This window comes from Cupressus sempervirens, chromosome 3 (genome assembly GCF_028749045.1).
Source record: "Cupressus sempervirens isolate cs-2001-9-10 chromosome 3, ASM2874904v1, whole genome shotgun sequence".
NCBI lineage: Eukaryota > Viridiplantae > Streptophyta > Pinopsida > Cupressales > Cupressaceae > Cupressus > Cupressus sempervirens.
In genome coordinates, this window is record NC_143120.1 from 1,091,720,734 (window position 1) to 1,091,737,254 (window position 16,521).

The 16,521-nt window shown below is 34.4% G+C and overlaps 1 long non-coding RNA gene across 9 annotated transcripts; it reads right to left on the bottom strand.

Annotated features, from left to right (window-relative positions):
• Nucleotides 1-596: 596 nt before the first annotated feature.
• Nucleotides 597-16,020, bottom strand: LOC149570581 (uncharacterized). Of its 9 annotated transcripts, none has more exons than XR_016362968.1 (8): nt 15,800-16,020; nt 15,382-15,531; nt 9,578-9,692; nt 1,545-1,609; nt 1,397-1,453; nt 1,210-1,296; nt 1,043-1,104; nt 597-905 (listed from the first exon to the last, which is right to left on the bottom strand). It is a non-coding gene; the product is annotated as an uncharacterized LOC149570581 (long non-coding RNA). The 9 variants fall into 9 exon arrangements; XR_016362969.1 differs by having other exon boundaries at nt 15,762-16,020; XR_016362966.1 differs by having other exon boundaries at nt 15,382-15,612; nt 15,762-16,020.
• Between the last annotated feature and the right edge of the window lie 501 nt (nt 16,021-16,521).

Genomic DNA, 16,521 nt, shown 5'->3' on the forward strand with positions numbered 1-16,521 from the left:
TCCGAAGGTCATAACTCGGAGCTCATGGGAGCTATCAGTGAAATTTTGAATGCTACAAGATGATCATGTTGAGGCCTACAATAATCTATCTCATTTTTGAGAAATCACATTCTATTTGGATTCGGCACAACGATCTTGCTCAATACCAAAACTCGTAGTGTGTCTCAATTCATTGGTGCATCATTGTGTAACTTTGATACCAATGATCTTGACATCAAATTATCAGTTCCATTAGCTCCAGATGGATGAGTGAACCCTAGTGACATCCTTGTTCCAGCCACAAAGAGCCTCCATCATTTGTAGCCACCTCATACCGAAGAGTCTCCAAGGTGCTCTAAGTGCATTTGAGCAAGTGAACCACAGTACCATCTTAAAAGATTACAGAGATCATTCAAAATTAAGCATATATGATATCATTTCAAATTAAAAATTGCATCAAAATTTGATAATAATGGTTGTTAAAATGTTCTTCACAAATTATTGCATTTGAATCGAATATAACAAACATGATCAAAATGAATGATATTCCATAAATATGAACGATACATATGATCCACGATAAATGGAACAATACTATACTAAATTAATGTGTATCATTGTGCACATAAATGAAAAATATATATATCAAAATACATGTATCCATGGACAAATTACACAAATATATATCAAAGTTCATGTATCCATGGACAAATTATGCAAATATATATCAAAATACATAAATCCGTATATAAAACATGGCTGATCATGTCATGTGAATGTGTATAATATCAGTGTTTTTGTATACAATGTGGCATATGTCATCTCAAAATGTCTCATGATGCATCCTATGACAACTATACTATCCTATGTTGTTGGTGGATGATCAAAATGCAACCTCTTCACTTGTTAGGTGGATCGGATGCCTCCTACATAAACAAAAAAGGAAAACTCAGAGTTATACTACTAAATTTATATGATTCTATGTATCTAACATTGAATTACTCAAATGCATAATAGTCCTTTTGTATGAGGATTTATAGTATTAAAATTTTATCATAAATACCTCTCTCATCGACCTCTTGCTCTCATATGTCCTGGCAATGCTAGAACCTCATTGATTGTGGCCTATATATGTTCAACTATGTTTGTCAAATGAATTAAATTATAACATTATAATTCATAGCATATCAAATTTATAACATATAATCAAGAATTCAAACTAAAGCTTACCCCTGTTGGCTCCTCCTCTAGATATAATGGCTGCGTGAGAGAAGATACAAAACTTTGATGTCCAACCTCCTGTGCACTAGGTGTTTCCTATGAGATACAAAAGACTAGTTGTTAATATCGCGGAAATTGGTTTTAAATTTGTTTATAAAAATTTAAAAAATAACAAATAAATGATACTTATACATACGATGGGGCTCTCATTGCAAATAGCCATAGCCATGCCCTGTACACCAATAGCCATGCCCTGTACAGTAAAGAATGTAATTAAATTTCATTACTAGAAACATTTTACAAGAATGCATCAATATTTAATCACTTTAAAAACACCTTATTACCTTTCCCTTGTCAATGGGTTGTGCCTCTTTACCCCTGCACTGTGCCCCCCACTAATATGTGATACCTGCAAAAGAAAAGAAAGATAAGAAACCATATATGCTCCAATATCAAATAGAAAAACAATGAGAATACAACATAATGTATCATAGACGTCTCAAAGCCAAATGAAATAGTGAAGAGTGTGACATCATCAACCTCTTTGAGCTCCTCCTCGATCATCAACTAAACATGAACGAAGATCGCATACATGTATCATAGTTTGAGAGAGAAGGTTGCAAAGGAAAGGTTGTGTCATGTTTCTGTGTTAACAAATCTTGTGTCAAGTGTTGCTTACTTATTTACATGTTTTATTCATGCTAGTATATGTTAGATCTGGTATTACATGATGTTGCATGATTAAGGTTAATGAGGAGTTGGTGAATTATGTTGAGTATAGTTTATGTTTGGATTGGTAAAAGTTTTAGAGATCCTGATCCTTTAGGTCTAGTTCTAGCATGATAAGCTTTATTAAATATCCCAATATTGTTCTTTGTATTCGTGCCAACATGTTCCCTAGACCAACTTATTTGTTCCACATATATGTATTTATATAGAACATCTTATGGCTCCAAATATATGTTTCTAGATGTATGCATGGTGGTGAAGTATACAAGGAGAGTAAGAGGTGTGAAGGATAATAGTAAAAGAAAATGAAAGCTAGTCAAAGGAAGAAATATTCAGTTTTGCAATTGTTGAATGTTGGCAAAGGATTTCTAATTGGATATGCTACAAGGAATTGATATTGTGATCTTAACAAAAATTGGAGGTATGTATATGTAGATACACAATTATAAGCTCACATTTTGTTTATAAGACATTTTTTGTTGACTTGGTGGTCTACACCTCCTTCAAGGTTCATGACATGGCTTAACCACCTCTCGTGGATTTGGGTAAGTTTGGTGTTTGTGACACTCGTTGATAGCTCAAGCGTTTGGTGCAATGGAAAACATACTAACAAGTAGTATCGGAACTTGGTCACAAATTCGAATCCTCAGACCCTTGGGTAACACTAAGGGGGAGATTGTTGGAAAATTGTTTAATGCTCCCCTTGAGATTTGTAACAAGAGCTTAACTACCTCCTGTGTGCTACAAGTTGAGTGGTTGTATCGAGCATTGACAAATCGATCTTTTGGTGCAACAATAACCCTACTCTAACAAGTGGTATCAAAGCCGTGGGTCACAAGTTTAAATCTCAAGAGGTCTCTTTCATTTTGTCCGTGTGAAATCTTGGATGCTAAGGGGGAGATTGTTGACTTGGTGGTCAACACCTTCTTCGCAGTTCAGAGCATGGCTTAACTACCTTTTGTGGATCTGGGTAAGTTTGGTATTTGTGATGTCCGTTGATAGCTCAAGCTTTTGGTGCAATGGCAAACATACCAACAATTTTGTCATCAATCATTTTGTCTAAGGCAATTAGCCCCATGGATGGTGAGCCTTACCTAGCCCTTACAAAATTCACCTTAAATAGTGTTTATATTCATAAAAATTGACTTCTCTGTGGTTTTTCCAATCTTGAGTTTCAAAGTAAACTACAAGGTTCATTGTGTATTTTGTTTTGATTAAGTAAGAACAGATTTTGAAAGGACCCAAAACCTTGTACAAAAGACAAGAAAGATATAACAATGAGGATCTTAAAACAACCGTGGAAATCCACCCGACAAACTAAAGAGCAAACAACCCAAGAAGCCACAAACCATCAAGATTTACATTTTGGTCCAGTCTTTAGTGAACATAAAGACATATCAAATGAAGGTTTGAAGAATTTGCATTTTTTTCCTTTAACTAATGTCCAACCATCCTCCACCTTCCCAACAACCTTTTGTCAATCCCCACAAACCCCAAAACCCCCTCAGCAAGAGAATCATTAGCAATAGTGTTCTAGACAAAGTCAACAACAAAAAAAAAAGGGATAGCATCAACATTTTGACTCAAAGCCACCAAAGGGACAGTAATCGAATCAACAGAAAGAGCAGGTGACGAGTTAGAAACAAAATTATGATTCAAATCTGTCAGAGGGACAACATTCGAACCATCAAAACAGCAGCAAAATCCTCAACCACAATGTCAATATGAGAAGAGGCATTTGACCCATCCATATCCGATGATACTTTCTAAACCGTATAGTGATCATCCAAAACCCCCCACCACCAAGGTGATTTCTTCAATCTAACCTTGTCAAAGGAACATTGCACAGCAAGATGGCCAGTCTTGTGACATTTCCTACATCTGAAAGGAATACCCTCATAATCAAGAAGTTGAATCCAAGAACTATTTGGAGAAGCCAACTTCAACAATGTCGAGAGCCCCTTGGAGTCATCCATCTCCACAAGGATGCGAGCATACGTTGTCCCATAGACATTGGAAGAAACCACATCAACCAATATGAAATCCCCAATGGCATCCCCCATAGCCTCCACAACAGAATTCTGCCAAAAGTGAAGGGAAAGATTTGGCAACCGCACCCAAAGAGGCATCTTATTAAAGGTTTCAGTAATCGAATTAAATGTCAAGTACCAAGGTTTGGCCATCAAGGGAAACCTTTCCTCCCAAGAAAACCCATGGCACAGGAATACCCAAGCCGCGCCAGCAACAACCAAAGGACTAAGAGAATCAACAGCACCGAGGGCAAAAGCCTAATAGCGATGACGAGAGCGGCTAGGGCGTGAGCAATAGTCTAAATGGGAGGCTTATGAGTTGTCATTGAAGCTAGAGTAGCAAATACCAAAACCTAAGCGAGTCTTCACAGGAGGAGCGAGAGTCTTCATTTTGAAATTTTTCCTATTTTGATTCCCCTATTTTACGAATTGTTTCATTATGTATTGTGTTTCTATCTCTATCTACTTTGATTATATTGATTGGTTTACGTTTGCTTTTGATTAGTTCATATTCAAAAAATTATTACAATAGACTTAACAAGAGAAATATGGGAATTTGTATCATTATATGACACAATTGTTGACCTTGTCCCTACCATTCAACTTCTTCGTTTGCTCACTCTATAGTCAATGCATCATGATGATAGTGCTCTTAAGGATTTAAATCCTCTTGCTTCAAGAGAGGAGTTTTCTTTCTACAACACAAATGGTGACAATAATGACAAAGATTCACATTCCTCTTATAGTCATCATGCAAAGGATAACAATTATCCTCCAATCTTGAGATCTTTTTGGCTTAAAAGACACTAGAGTCAATAGTTGATTAGGTTAGTGATTCTTCAAATGCAAGAAGAACAAGGTCAAAATTTCACTAGGCTCCACATCTCTTCGTTGCTTTATCTTCAAATGCACAATCTTTTCAACAAACTTAAGTTTCCCTAAGTGGGATAAAGTTATGTAGGAGTTCAACTAAATGGATAGGAATCACACGTGGGATCTTGCCCCTCTTCCATAGGGAACAAATGCATCTATCAAACAATATTTGCTTCTAATGGATTTGTAATTAAACATAGAGCACACTTGGTTGCCAAATGTTCTCCAAAGTTCTTGGGGTTGACTACTAGGCTTGCACCAATCGAGAAAAAGAATTTTGACAATTTACCCTTGCTATTGCGATAGTTTATAGATTGCAAGTTCATTAAATAGATGTGTAGAGTGCCTTTCTCCATGGTGACCTTCATGATGAAACGTAAATATTGCAACCACAAGGGTTCATTTTAGAACATTTGTTTGTCATCTTAAAAAGTCTCTCTATGGCCTCAAGCTTGGTTTGGCAAGTTGTACTCCTAACAAATGGGTTCACTCATTATCATTGTTTTCCAAATGTCTATATTTGTGGCAAGATGATATGTTTTTGGTTCTCTATGTTGATGACTAGTTAATCAGTAGGAGTTACTTATCCACCATTAAAGCGGTGATATCATGATTTTTTTTGTCACATTTAGGCCTTTTGCACTACTTAGTGAATGAAATCATTCATTCTTCTTTAGAGATATTTGTTGTACAACCTAAGTATGGTCCTAATATGCTTCCTAGAGTTTGCATGGTGACTATAAGCATGCACTAACTCCTTTGTTGTCAAAGTCAAACATGAGGCTAGGTGTTATAGACCTTTGGCAGATGGAAATTTGTATCACTAGCTTATTGGTGATCTCATGTACTTGACTCACATCAGACCTAATATTTCATATGATGTAAACTTGATCCATCAATTCATGTAAGAGCCTCATGAGTTGCACAAGCAAGTAGCTAAAAGGATTCTTCATGATACTTAGTACTCATAATTATGGGATTGATTGTGCAACAATCACAAATTTTGACTTAGTGGGATTGACATTCAAATTAGGCAAGTCATTGTCAAGATTACAAGTCTACTTCAAGACAATACATCTCTCTTAGTTCCAATCCAATCTGCTAGGTAAGCAAGTACTCTATAATTGCTCTTTCATCTATAATGACTAAAATCTAGGAGTCATTAATGCTACTAAGGATATTTGATTATGGTAGTGGTCTCTTCCCATTGGTTGAATTTGTCATCTCTTCCCTCTCATTTACTATTAATTCCTTTATAAGCATTCATTTAGTTGATCCATGTTATTCATATTAATCTGATACACAATCTCATTCTTGGAACGTTTCTCTTGCAAGGTTGTCTAACATGCAATCATAGCTTCCCCTCTTGAAATGGTATGATATTAACATTGGAGGTGATTGAGCTAGATCTATAACTTCATGTCAATTTGAGAGATCAAATTTTCGAAGAAAAATTAACTCTTTTAGAAAAAGCCAACATTGGATTTGAAGCACCAAAAAGCATAAAGATTAATTATATAAATGCTCAATTTGAGAAAAAGTTACAAATGGAGAAAAAAAATTGGCATCTAAGCAATCATGCACAAGAATTTGTACTCAATCCCATCTTTTCCAATCTACAAGGTTCTACGAAGAATTCAAATTATTCTATTTTATTTTACAAATACTTTCAAAAAAATCACCAAGAAACAAATTAATTTTTGTTTTAAAATAATGCATACCCTCTATGTAGGAGCAAAAATGTCCCATAAATAAATAAATTGCTGTAGGATTAAATAAAATCTTTCACAATCTAGCCACGAACCCTGCTCCTACTTTTGAGAATTACACAAATTCCCTGTGAATATCAGCCAACTAGAAAATAATTTATAAAAGTTCAATTAGAAAATAATTTATAAAAGGTCATAAATGTAATGCTTCTTAGCATGAATTGCTTTTTAATCATCTATGTAGATGTTTGCCTAGAAAGTGGCCCACCAACTTGGCCTTTTCCTACCTTTGTCAAGGATATGGAGATTTTCCATTTTATCAATTTAACTTTTTATTTTTCACATCTCTATATTCACCTTAATAGAAATGCTAAACCACCAAAATAAATGACCTTCACAAATTTTGGAACACGTGCTTTTTAAACCTTATCTTCATGACAAAATTAATGAAAAAACTTCTAAATTAATCCAAAAACCACCTCCATGTGACCGAGCCTAACCTGTAAAATGTATCATCATCTTGCATGCTCCCTTATCTCCCCAAGGCCATTAAAAACGTTTCTTAAATTAGATTTATTCACTATACACCTTACATAACAGATGTTTTAAAAAAAACAAGAGATATTGATTACCTTAATAAAACAATTAAGATATGTAGTAAATCTTGAAAATTATCACTGGCACTTATATTTTATTACAAGTCTTACATTCCATCAATATGCTTTTGTCTAAGATAGAAGTAGAGGTTGTGGATTGGGAATGAAAATATGAAAACAAATATAAGATTGTTTGATGTTTTTGAATTAGATTGTCAATATTCAAATCATAGTCTAATCTATCATCAGAATAAAAAAGAACAAAAGCAATATACAAGATTAGAAAAATTGTTTCAAAATTAAACTTCACTTCTATCATTTTCCAAATATACTTTTTCCTATTTTAATTGTTGGTGTTGAGAACGTTTCATTGTTCCCTGGAACATTTTCGGCAAATTGGGGATATCAAGACATCCCCAAGAACATACCAAAAACAATGAACAGGTGAAAATGGAGAAAAGGGGGATATATTGGAGAGGAACAGGAGAAGTGTCCTCAAGAAAAACTGGACAAACTGGACTTTCAAAACAGGCAAACCAAATAACAATACCAAAAATAAAGGACCAAACGGGAGTAACAGACATCACAATATTCTGACCTAAACGAACAAAATAATCATATCATTGAAATCGATAATTAAAAATCATCCTAGGTCAAACCAAATAGCCCTCTACGGATGCATAGAGCAGTATGTTCTTCAGATGTTGAAGACATGCTGTGCATGTAAACTTACAATGGAAGGCTTGCGATGTACAGAGACTGATACCATCAGTTTTCAAAAGCGAACATGAACAATAACTGACAATATCCTCCCGACTGTAAAATACATGAAATATAAATCTGCATTCAAAACAACTGCGTGCTTTCTAAAATAGACTAAAAATACACTCAGAGACCCCGGTTTTCTACCTTACTTGTAAAGCGTGCAGCACTTCAAACTTCTGTGTGACACATAAGCACAGAAGCACATCGTGGAAGATTCCGATTACCAAAGTCTCTTCAATGATCATTGATCTGTAAACTAAGATGAATTTTCCTCATGTAGTCATCAACTTGCAGATTTTTATCTAGTTTTCGAGACTGTATATGACCAAAATTGCTAAGCATAAATTATAAAACATAAGCAAAAGACCAAAAAAGAATAAAAATATACTCTAAAAACCCCACATTGAGTAAACATTTTAATATTGCTCACTTTGGTTATGTATTTCAAATTTGACAATAAAATTGATATAATCCCTTAGGCCTGCAAAGCAAAGATCTATCCTAACAAAACCAGCTGAAACGAACCTTAAAAAGACTCTCAGTTCAGTTCCCTCGTCTCTGCTGCTCTTGAACACAATCACAAAAATAGACTACGATGCAAATCTCCTACTATTGCCCTAAAGATTACATATGAGCAAATACGAACAAATCACATGCATCCCACAGGTAATTATTTAATATTAAATAACATTAAAAATGCATCTCCTAGCAATAGGGTTCAAGAAATCACACCAAGAAGAGGGAAAACTGGGAACTGGAACATCACTGAATGCCATAAACAGTTGTGAAGGTTTCAAAGTTTCCAGCAAAGAGCCATTTTGATTTTCATTGGAGTAAAGACAGTTGACCTTGGCATTTAGATTTTTGCCACCTGGTACAACAGGCAATTTTGCCGAGGTGGCAAAATACTCAGCTTTTGATCATCTTTCTCCTGCCATTGCCTGCATTTTGATGTAAAGGACTCTCCTCGATCCAAGGACATGCCATAAAGTACAAAAAATAGATCTTCTAGATATATAGCTTTGGTGTTAAAATCAAATTATTGCTTAACACTCAATGTTTGTAAAACCTAGCTAATTTTTAAGTACACCATTGGCCAGGGTTATATAAGATCAAACATAATTCCTCGCCTTTGACTTGATCAAGAACCAACGTAAGACAGGAAATTTCAGTAATCAAACCACGGGCACTGGTGACAGTTTCAGAATTTTAATTATTAAAAAAATTATAAAACTAAGATAAATAATTAGAGCTAAAATCACAATTGCTTAAAAATTACATGTTGCTAAAACCTAGCTAGTTTTTAGGGATATCATTGTCCAAGGTTTTATATGATTAAATATAGTTCCTCACCTTCTGGCCTGAAAATTGAAACCAACACAAAAAATAGACTAAATTGAAACCAACACAAAACATAGACTAAATTGAAACCAACACAAAAAATAGACTACCTTAACATAGAGATTCTTAGTGTTGGCTATTAGTGAGTTTTTATGGATATCATTGTCCAGGGTTTTATAAGATAAAACATAGTTTCCTCACCTTCTGACCTGAAAATTGAAACCAACACTAAAAATAGACTATTTTAACATAGAGATTCTTAGTATGGCTATTAAAAAAGGAACAGTAAATATATGGGCAGTAACACAATTGAAGTTGATGATAAAGAGGCTACCTTAGAGTGAAACGAAATAACTATAGATAATTTAATTGAAATAGCTTGCACTGTAAATACTATGGCTTGTGACATAAGCTTTCAAAAGAGAACATGATCAAGGGCTAACAAAATCCTGCAAAGTTTAAAGATAAAAGAAGTTTCAGCATTCAAACCATGCACTGGTGATCACTGATAGTTTAAAAAAATATTATACAAGACTAAATAAATCAGTTCTATTAAATTAACATATTTGCTAAATATTTGCATGTTGCTAAAATAGCCAGTGTTTATGGATATCATTGGCAAGGGTTTTATATGATTGGGCACAATTCCTCACCTTTTGTCTTGGAAACTGAAACCACCACTAAGAATAGACGGTCTTGACATAGAGATTCTTAATATTTTTTTTTTGCAAAAAGAGGGGTAAAAATTTATTAAGACAGAAAGGAAAAAGGAACAGTAAATAAATGTTAAGTTGATAACACTATTTGAAGTTGACTGAGGTTTTATAAGATTAAACATAATTCTAACCTTCTAATTTGAAAATCGAAACCGGCACTAACAATAGATTATCTTAAACAAAGAGATTCTGGATATTGTTATAAAAGGAAGGAACAGCATATAAATGGGCAATATCACTAATTTAGTTAACAAGGCTACCAGAAAGTGAAACAATATAGCTATATAGGCATAAGTAATTTAAATGGAATAGCTTGCACCGTAAATACTATAGCATTTGTCATACGATTTCAAAAGAAAAAATGATCATGATCTGACAATATCCTTCCAAGTTTGAAGACAAGAAATTTCAGCATTCAAAACATGAGCACCGGTGACAGTTTCAGAATTTTTGAGAAAAGCAATTATGTTTTATTAAAAAATAATACCCCTCAGTACGCCTGTTTTCTACCTTGCTTGCAAAGAATGTAGTGCTTCAACTTCAGCATGCAATTAGCACAAAAGGAGCACTAACAGCAAGATTCTGATTACTAAAATCATCATCATTGGGGTCAGAATCACATTTCTCTTGCTACATACCTACATACACAATAAAAAGGTTTCCATGGAGATCATCAGAGGGTGCTTGGTAGAACTCTAGTAGTTAATGTGCTTTGGGCATCAAGGAGAGCATAGGCACCAATTGTGTCAGGAAACTCATCATGCTATCAAGTTATTGGACACCATGAGATTTCAAATCCAATAGAAAAAACAAACGGCATATTTTGGCTCAAGATGCCATGCTTCATTGTCAGAAATTAAAAAACAGGAATCAAGATTTTAATAAAAAACACGTTTACTGACTTTTTAGCAATGTCAGATGGATTATAATTGCATGTGGCTTAAAAAGATAATCATGAAGCTCTAATTGAGGATAATGTGCAGTAAATATGTCATCCCAAGATTTAAATTCAAAGGCATTCTGTTATACTCTCTATTGATTTCTGATTGCAAATCAGAAGCCTTTGCGGTTACCTTTTCACCACAATACCATTGCCCTCCTGACATGGCATCCTTTACATGATGCAATTAATAAGTCTCTTTGAAAGAATCCAACAATTTAAAACTTGAATTCTCATACAAGATTAGTACGTCTAATTATAATGTATTCTCTTTCCCCATGCCATGTAATAATGGCTTCAAAATGGGCATCGCTTCTTCAATAAAACCTTTGCTCATATCACATCCAGGTAAATCAAACATTTTTATACAAAAGGAAAGGCAATAAATTGCTTCCAATTGTTCATCGTATATGTGATATGAATCCCATGCTTTTATTGAAGTAAATGTGCGTATATTCTAAATGGTACTATTACTAATTGAAAATCCACTACAATGCATACAAAGATGAGAAAATGGAAAAGGCTAAAGAAATCCTTGAGTTTGAGCCTTAAGGGTTCCAGCATTCCCCATGAAAGGTGCACAGGCAGTATTAAAATTAAATAATGGACCCTGCCTGTAAGAAAAAAATTTAGGACATTTGTCTATTAAACAGTTGCATTCTTATGAATTACTCATTGTCTGGACTCTGCACAACCTTTTTACCTCGCATCCAATACAGTTTTAACTCTAAGAAGTTCAATGCTCCAACATTCTGCTCACTGAAACAAGGTTGCAACCTTAGGAAACAACCCAGAACCCGCTCATCACCTTTGTGGTTGTAAACACAAAACACTTATGGTGCAGCGAATGAAGGAAAAAGTCCTATCCATACTCACTGTTTATGTTGCTTGCACTTGCAGGCCCAATAAATGCAATAGAAGCCTCTCCTGTCACATTTCTTGCCACCAAGATAGCATGTCGATACAAAATTGATCTGAGGAAGTGCTGCGCTTTGTCTTTCTTAAGTATGAAAGTTGGGCTTGTAGCGACCTTACTGATATCAACAAGGGAGAAACCCTATCAATGGGTTCGTTGGTAATTGTCAGCCACTAGCATTAAATGATTACCTGATTCACAATGGGTTACGCAAAAAAACAGTATTCTGGCCATACAATACCCCGTAACAGCATAGTTCTTAACCTAGTCATCCTTTACAAAAGTCCAAGGGGAATTTTGCTTACCACCTCAGTTATGTCTAATGAAATAGCGAATCCCTGTGTCATTTTTTGAATAGGTTTGTAAGCATTACTGGAGACAGTAGATAATGCTCTTAATTCCTATGATTTGAAGCTTCAACATATCAATGCAACTTTAAAATTGCAGCGCACAGCCCTGGTCAAACCACTGTTTCCAAGACAGTGATAAAATATGGCTACCTTTACATAGAGATAGGAGGAAACATCTAAAATTTAAATCAATAGTCTATGAACCTTTATTAATCCCTAAGCAATTGCACACTAATGCTTCCAGAAGCAAGACTCTGATATATGAGAACAGGCCCAATGTTCAATATAGGTTGATCAAATTTTTTGACCATCAATACCAGACTGAGAAAGAAATGAAATTACCTACCCAATAACATTTCAACCGTGAAACTGTCAAGATAATGGATGAAGATACAGTTACCACTGACAGGAATACAGAGAACACAGATCTCTAAATGACAAGCTCGCAAGGGCTGTGTAAATAGCTGCCCAGACATCCACCCAGATTCTCTACTATGCAAGGATCTACTGCATTGTACCATATTCATTCTATAGGATGACATATAAATACCTGCCCAGACACATATAAATACCTTCCCAGACATACACATGTTTCTCCAATTTGCAAGTCTCCTTTGTATTATATTCAAAACAAAATCATTGTAAGAGTCTGATAAATCAGCTTTACCATATGGCACTTGTCAGATGTCAAAACTTGCATGAAATTTTAGTCACTATACAAAAAATTATCAAAACAGATCAGCTAAAAGGAACTTTTCTTTTAAAGGATAGGACAGAGTACTTCATACTCTGAGAGAAGAGAATATCACTATGTCTGCAGATTTGTCTCCTCCTTTAACTTTTGTGGAGGGGTAGACCCATATAAGTATGGCCCAACCAATAATCTAGAATACGAAATTTCAATTTCCAGAAATAATAACATAGATAAATCAAGTAATATAACTCCTTTTTCAAATCCCTCATGTATTCCAAGTTTACTATCGTTTTAAGCCAATCTCATCTTGTGCGAAATCATTAGCTGTTTTGAATGACCTCCAATTGAAAATGTACCATTATATTTATTGATTCACCTACATTTTTTAATGTTCAACGTGTCAAATTCTTTATATTCTTGATAAATATCAAAGTTATCAACTCTGTTAATCAATTAAGGATTCCATGTTGTTAATTAAACAATAAGAAAGAGATTGCTATGATTGGGTAAAACCCTAATCTTGAAGTTGGTAACTTTTCTTTTGAGCCAGATAACTCAATGTTAAGTCATCTAGCATTTAAAAAATATATTTATTGAAATACAACAAGTTTACAGTCATAGTTTTGATACTAATAAAATTAAAAGCACTCACTCAAAATTACTATGTTGAGCTTCAATTCATTAGATTGTTAGTACTAAAAGTTGTTGTTTAATTACTCTAATTATTCAAGTGTTTGTTTACTCAACTTTACTCACTAACCAAAACTGATATCAATCCATTAAATTTAGGTGCTGTATCTAAATCTTTCTAATTAATTTAATTAATTTACTTTACTTAGATGATTCAGTTCCATTTCAAAACTTATTCTACTTGAATAACATTAGTCAACAATTCCATTATATTAAAAACACAATTCTTCAACATCTATTAGCCTCCATTTATAGAGCAGTTGTTGCTGAAGACAAACTAAAACAGATTATTCACCAGTTTCTTCTCTGCTTATTTTTTTATGCTTTTGGTCATGGTATATCAAAGTAGGAAATGGAAATGATACAGAGGGTAACTCATTTAGAACAGTGGTTGAAACACTTCATTGGTGAGGTTGTCACCAAGGTTCAAACCCCCACTGAGTCTTTGTGCTTGCAGGCCTTTGGGATTGAGCGGAGAATTTGGCAGCTTTAAAATTTGTCATTTACCAATCAAATAAAGCACTCTTCCTCTAAACTTGATTATATTCATTTTCTCAGTTTGTGTATATCATTAGATCAACCCAAAGATTGCATCAAATTATTCAAAGTTCAGTTAAAAAGCAAGAACTGTAAGTTGAAAGTAAATAGTTTTCAAATTTCAATTTACTTTTTCAAGTTAAGAATATTTCACAACTACAAGACAGCCATAAGAAAACTTAGCACATAGAGAATACTGAGCCAAGATATGCTGCAGTCTCCTAAAGCAGCGGAGTATTTGGCTGCTTTAAAATTTGTCATTTACCAATCAAATAAAACACTCTCCCTCTAAACTTTATTATATTCATTTTCTCAGTTTGTGAATATCATTAGACCAACCCAAAGATTGCTTCAAATTATTCTAAGTTCAGTTAAAATGCAAGAACTGTAAGTTGAAAGTAAATAGTTTTCAAATTTCAATTTACTTTTTCAAGTCAAGAATATTTCACAACTACAAGATAGCCATCAGAAAACTTAGCACATAGAGAATACTGAGCCAAGATATGCTGCAGTCTCTTAAAGCTCCACTCTTCCCTTGCTTCCATTCTTTATTCCCCCCACATATAATAGATATAACATCGGAAAACTATGAGAGATAAATAATATAAAAGAGCATACAGACATTATGACATTCTTTAATATACAACTCATATCTCATGGTTTACGAATGTCAGATTTGAATAACCAAAGTCTATGAATCATTGAATTCAATGCCCAAAACTTAATATTTTTAGTTTTTTTTTGTTTTCACTAGGGGCCTTGTAATTGTGGAGTCATGACCCTGCACTGCATAATTGCAGTGTGTGAATGAGACCATCAATATCCTTATTGCAACATGAAGTCAAACTTCGTAAACAAAAACCTCACTCGCCCATGTTTCACAACACAAAACTTGCATGACAAGAAAATTTTACAATTTACCACAATACTTTGCACTTATTAACTTGTATCCTTAAACATTATAAGATACACCATAACCCTTGATAGTGTGTATTCTGAGTTTAGAGATTTGAACTATTAACTTTTTCGTAGGAATAAATATTTCGACACACCCTACTCAAAAAAACATGAGATGATCGCTTTCCCAAATGAAATTGAGAAACTGCACAAACTAGCCCTTCAAGTATGAAGGTAAGATATAATCGGGAGCTAAAATGCAATTCCGAAAAAGGAAAGTGAAAAACTCAACTTCCATGTCAGAAAGTTTAAATGGGGGATTTCAAAACACAGTGTAAACGTGATTTTTTGTGCTTGAAATTCACAGGTGAAGCTGCAGGACGTATTGGGCTACATACCAAAAAAGAATATGGTTGAATCACGATCAAATGTGCCTCATTATGGGTACATCAAGCCCTCATCACACACCAGCTGAAGCCCCGGGTTGCCTTATTACAAAGAGAGAAGTTTGAACCTGGCTCGTGATGCAACAAATGCAGCTCTATCATCTTCGATCAAATGAACAAAATGCAGTTGAATGTAAGTTAATGGTCTTCATACCCATTTTTATCAAGCCCATATAACTTATCCTGCGGTCAAAATTATGACCTCCAAGATTTACACAAACTATCTCGCAGCGTGTCACAAATACAGGGGTACAAGAATTCCAAAAAAAACAACGAAATCGATTTTCAGAACTTGAATAGTAGAAGTAAGAGAGAGATAATAGAAACCCTACTTTTAGGATGAAAATGGAAAAATCAGTATCGTCCTCACCCTTAATGTTTCAACTTATTCAGCAGCCCATTTCCTCAGATGCACGGTCGCCTGCCCTTTCAAGGATTGCTGCAGCGAGGCAACGACTCGTTCAAGAATGACCACTCGCATCGAAGAGGAGCTTCACAGGGCAACAAGGTTAAGAGAGCTAATTATAGAGGATTCTTTTTAGGTTAATAAGTTACAAGATGAAGTTTCATGGAGGGGTTTTATGGTACTTTTAGGGAGGTTATAGGTAGGTTGTCTAATTATTAGTCCTTGCCTTTTTAAGGCAGGGATCTAATGTTTTCGATGAACTTGATTCTTTTTTCCAATTTTATTTTGTTTTGGTTTGCGCATGTCATATTGTAAAGTTCTCGGAGGTAATATTTAAAAAAACAATTATGATATGGTTATTCTTAATTTTTGATTGGAAGAAGCGAAAATTAGTGGGGTTTTCAGATTTTTTCAAGTTTAAAAATAGAAATAAATTCTGACAGCAGACAAAGCACGATATAGAGATGCATTGATTACTGCCATTAGCAAGGGATAGAAATGAATTTATTATATGTCAAAAAGCCTCGAACATAAATTAATTTCGTACGTTGGAGAGGTCACCGACTGTAGGTAAGCTAAAAATAGTGAAGGGTTTTCAAAGGCGACCGACTGTTCCACTATAGAGAAGCTGAATATAGGGTTTTTGGCAGTTTCAGGTTTCATTGACACATCAAGTGATTTTGAGG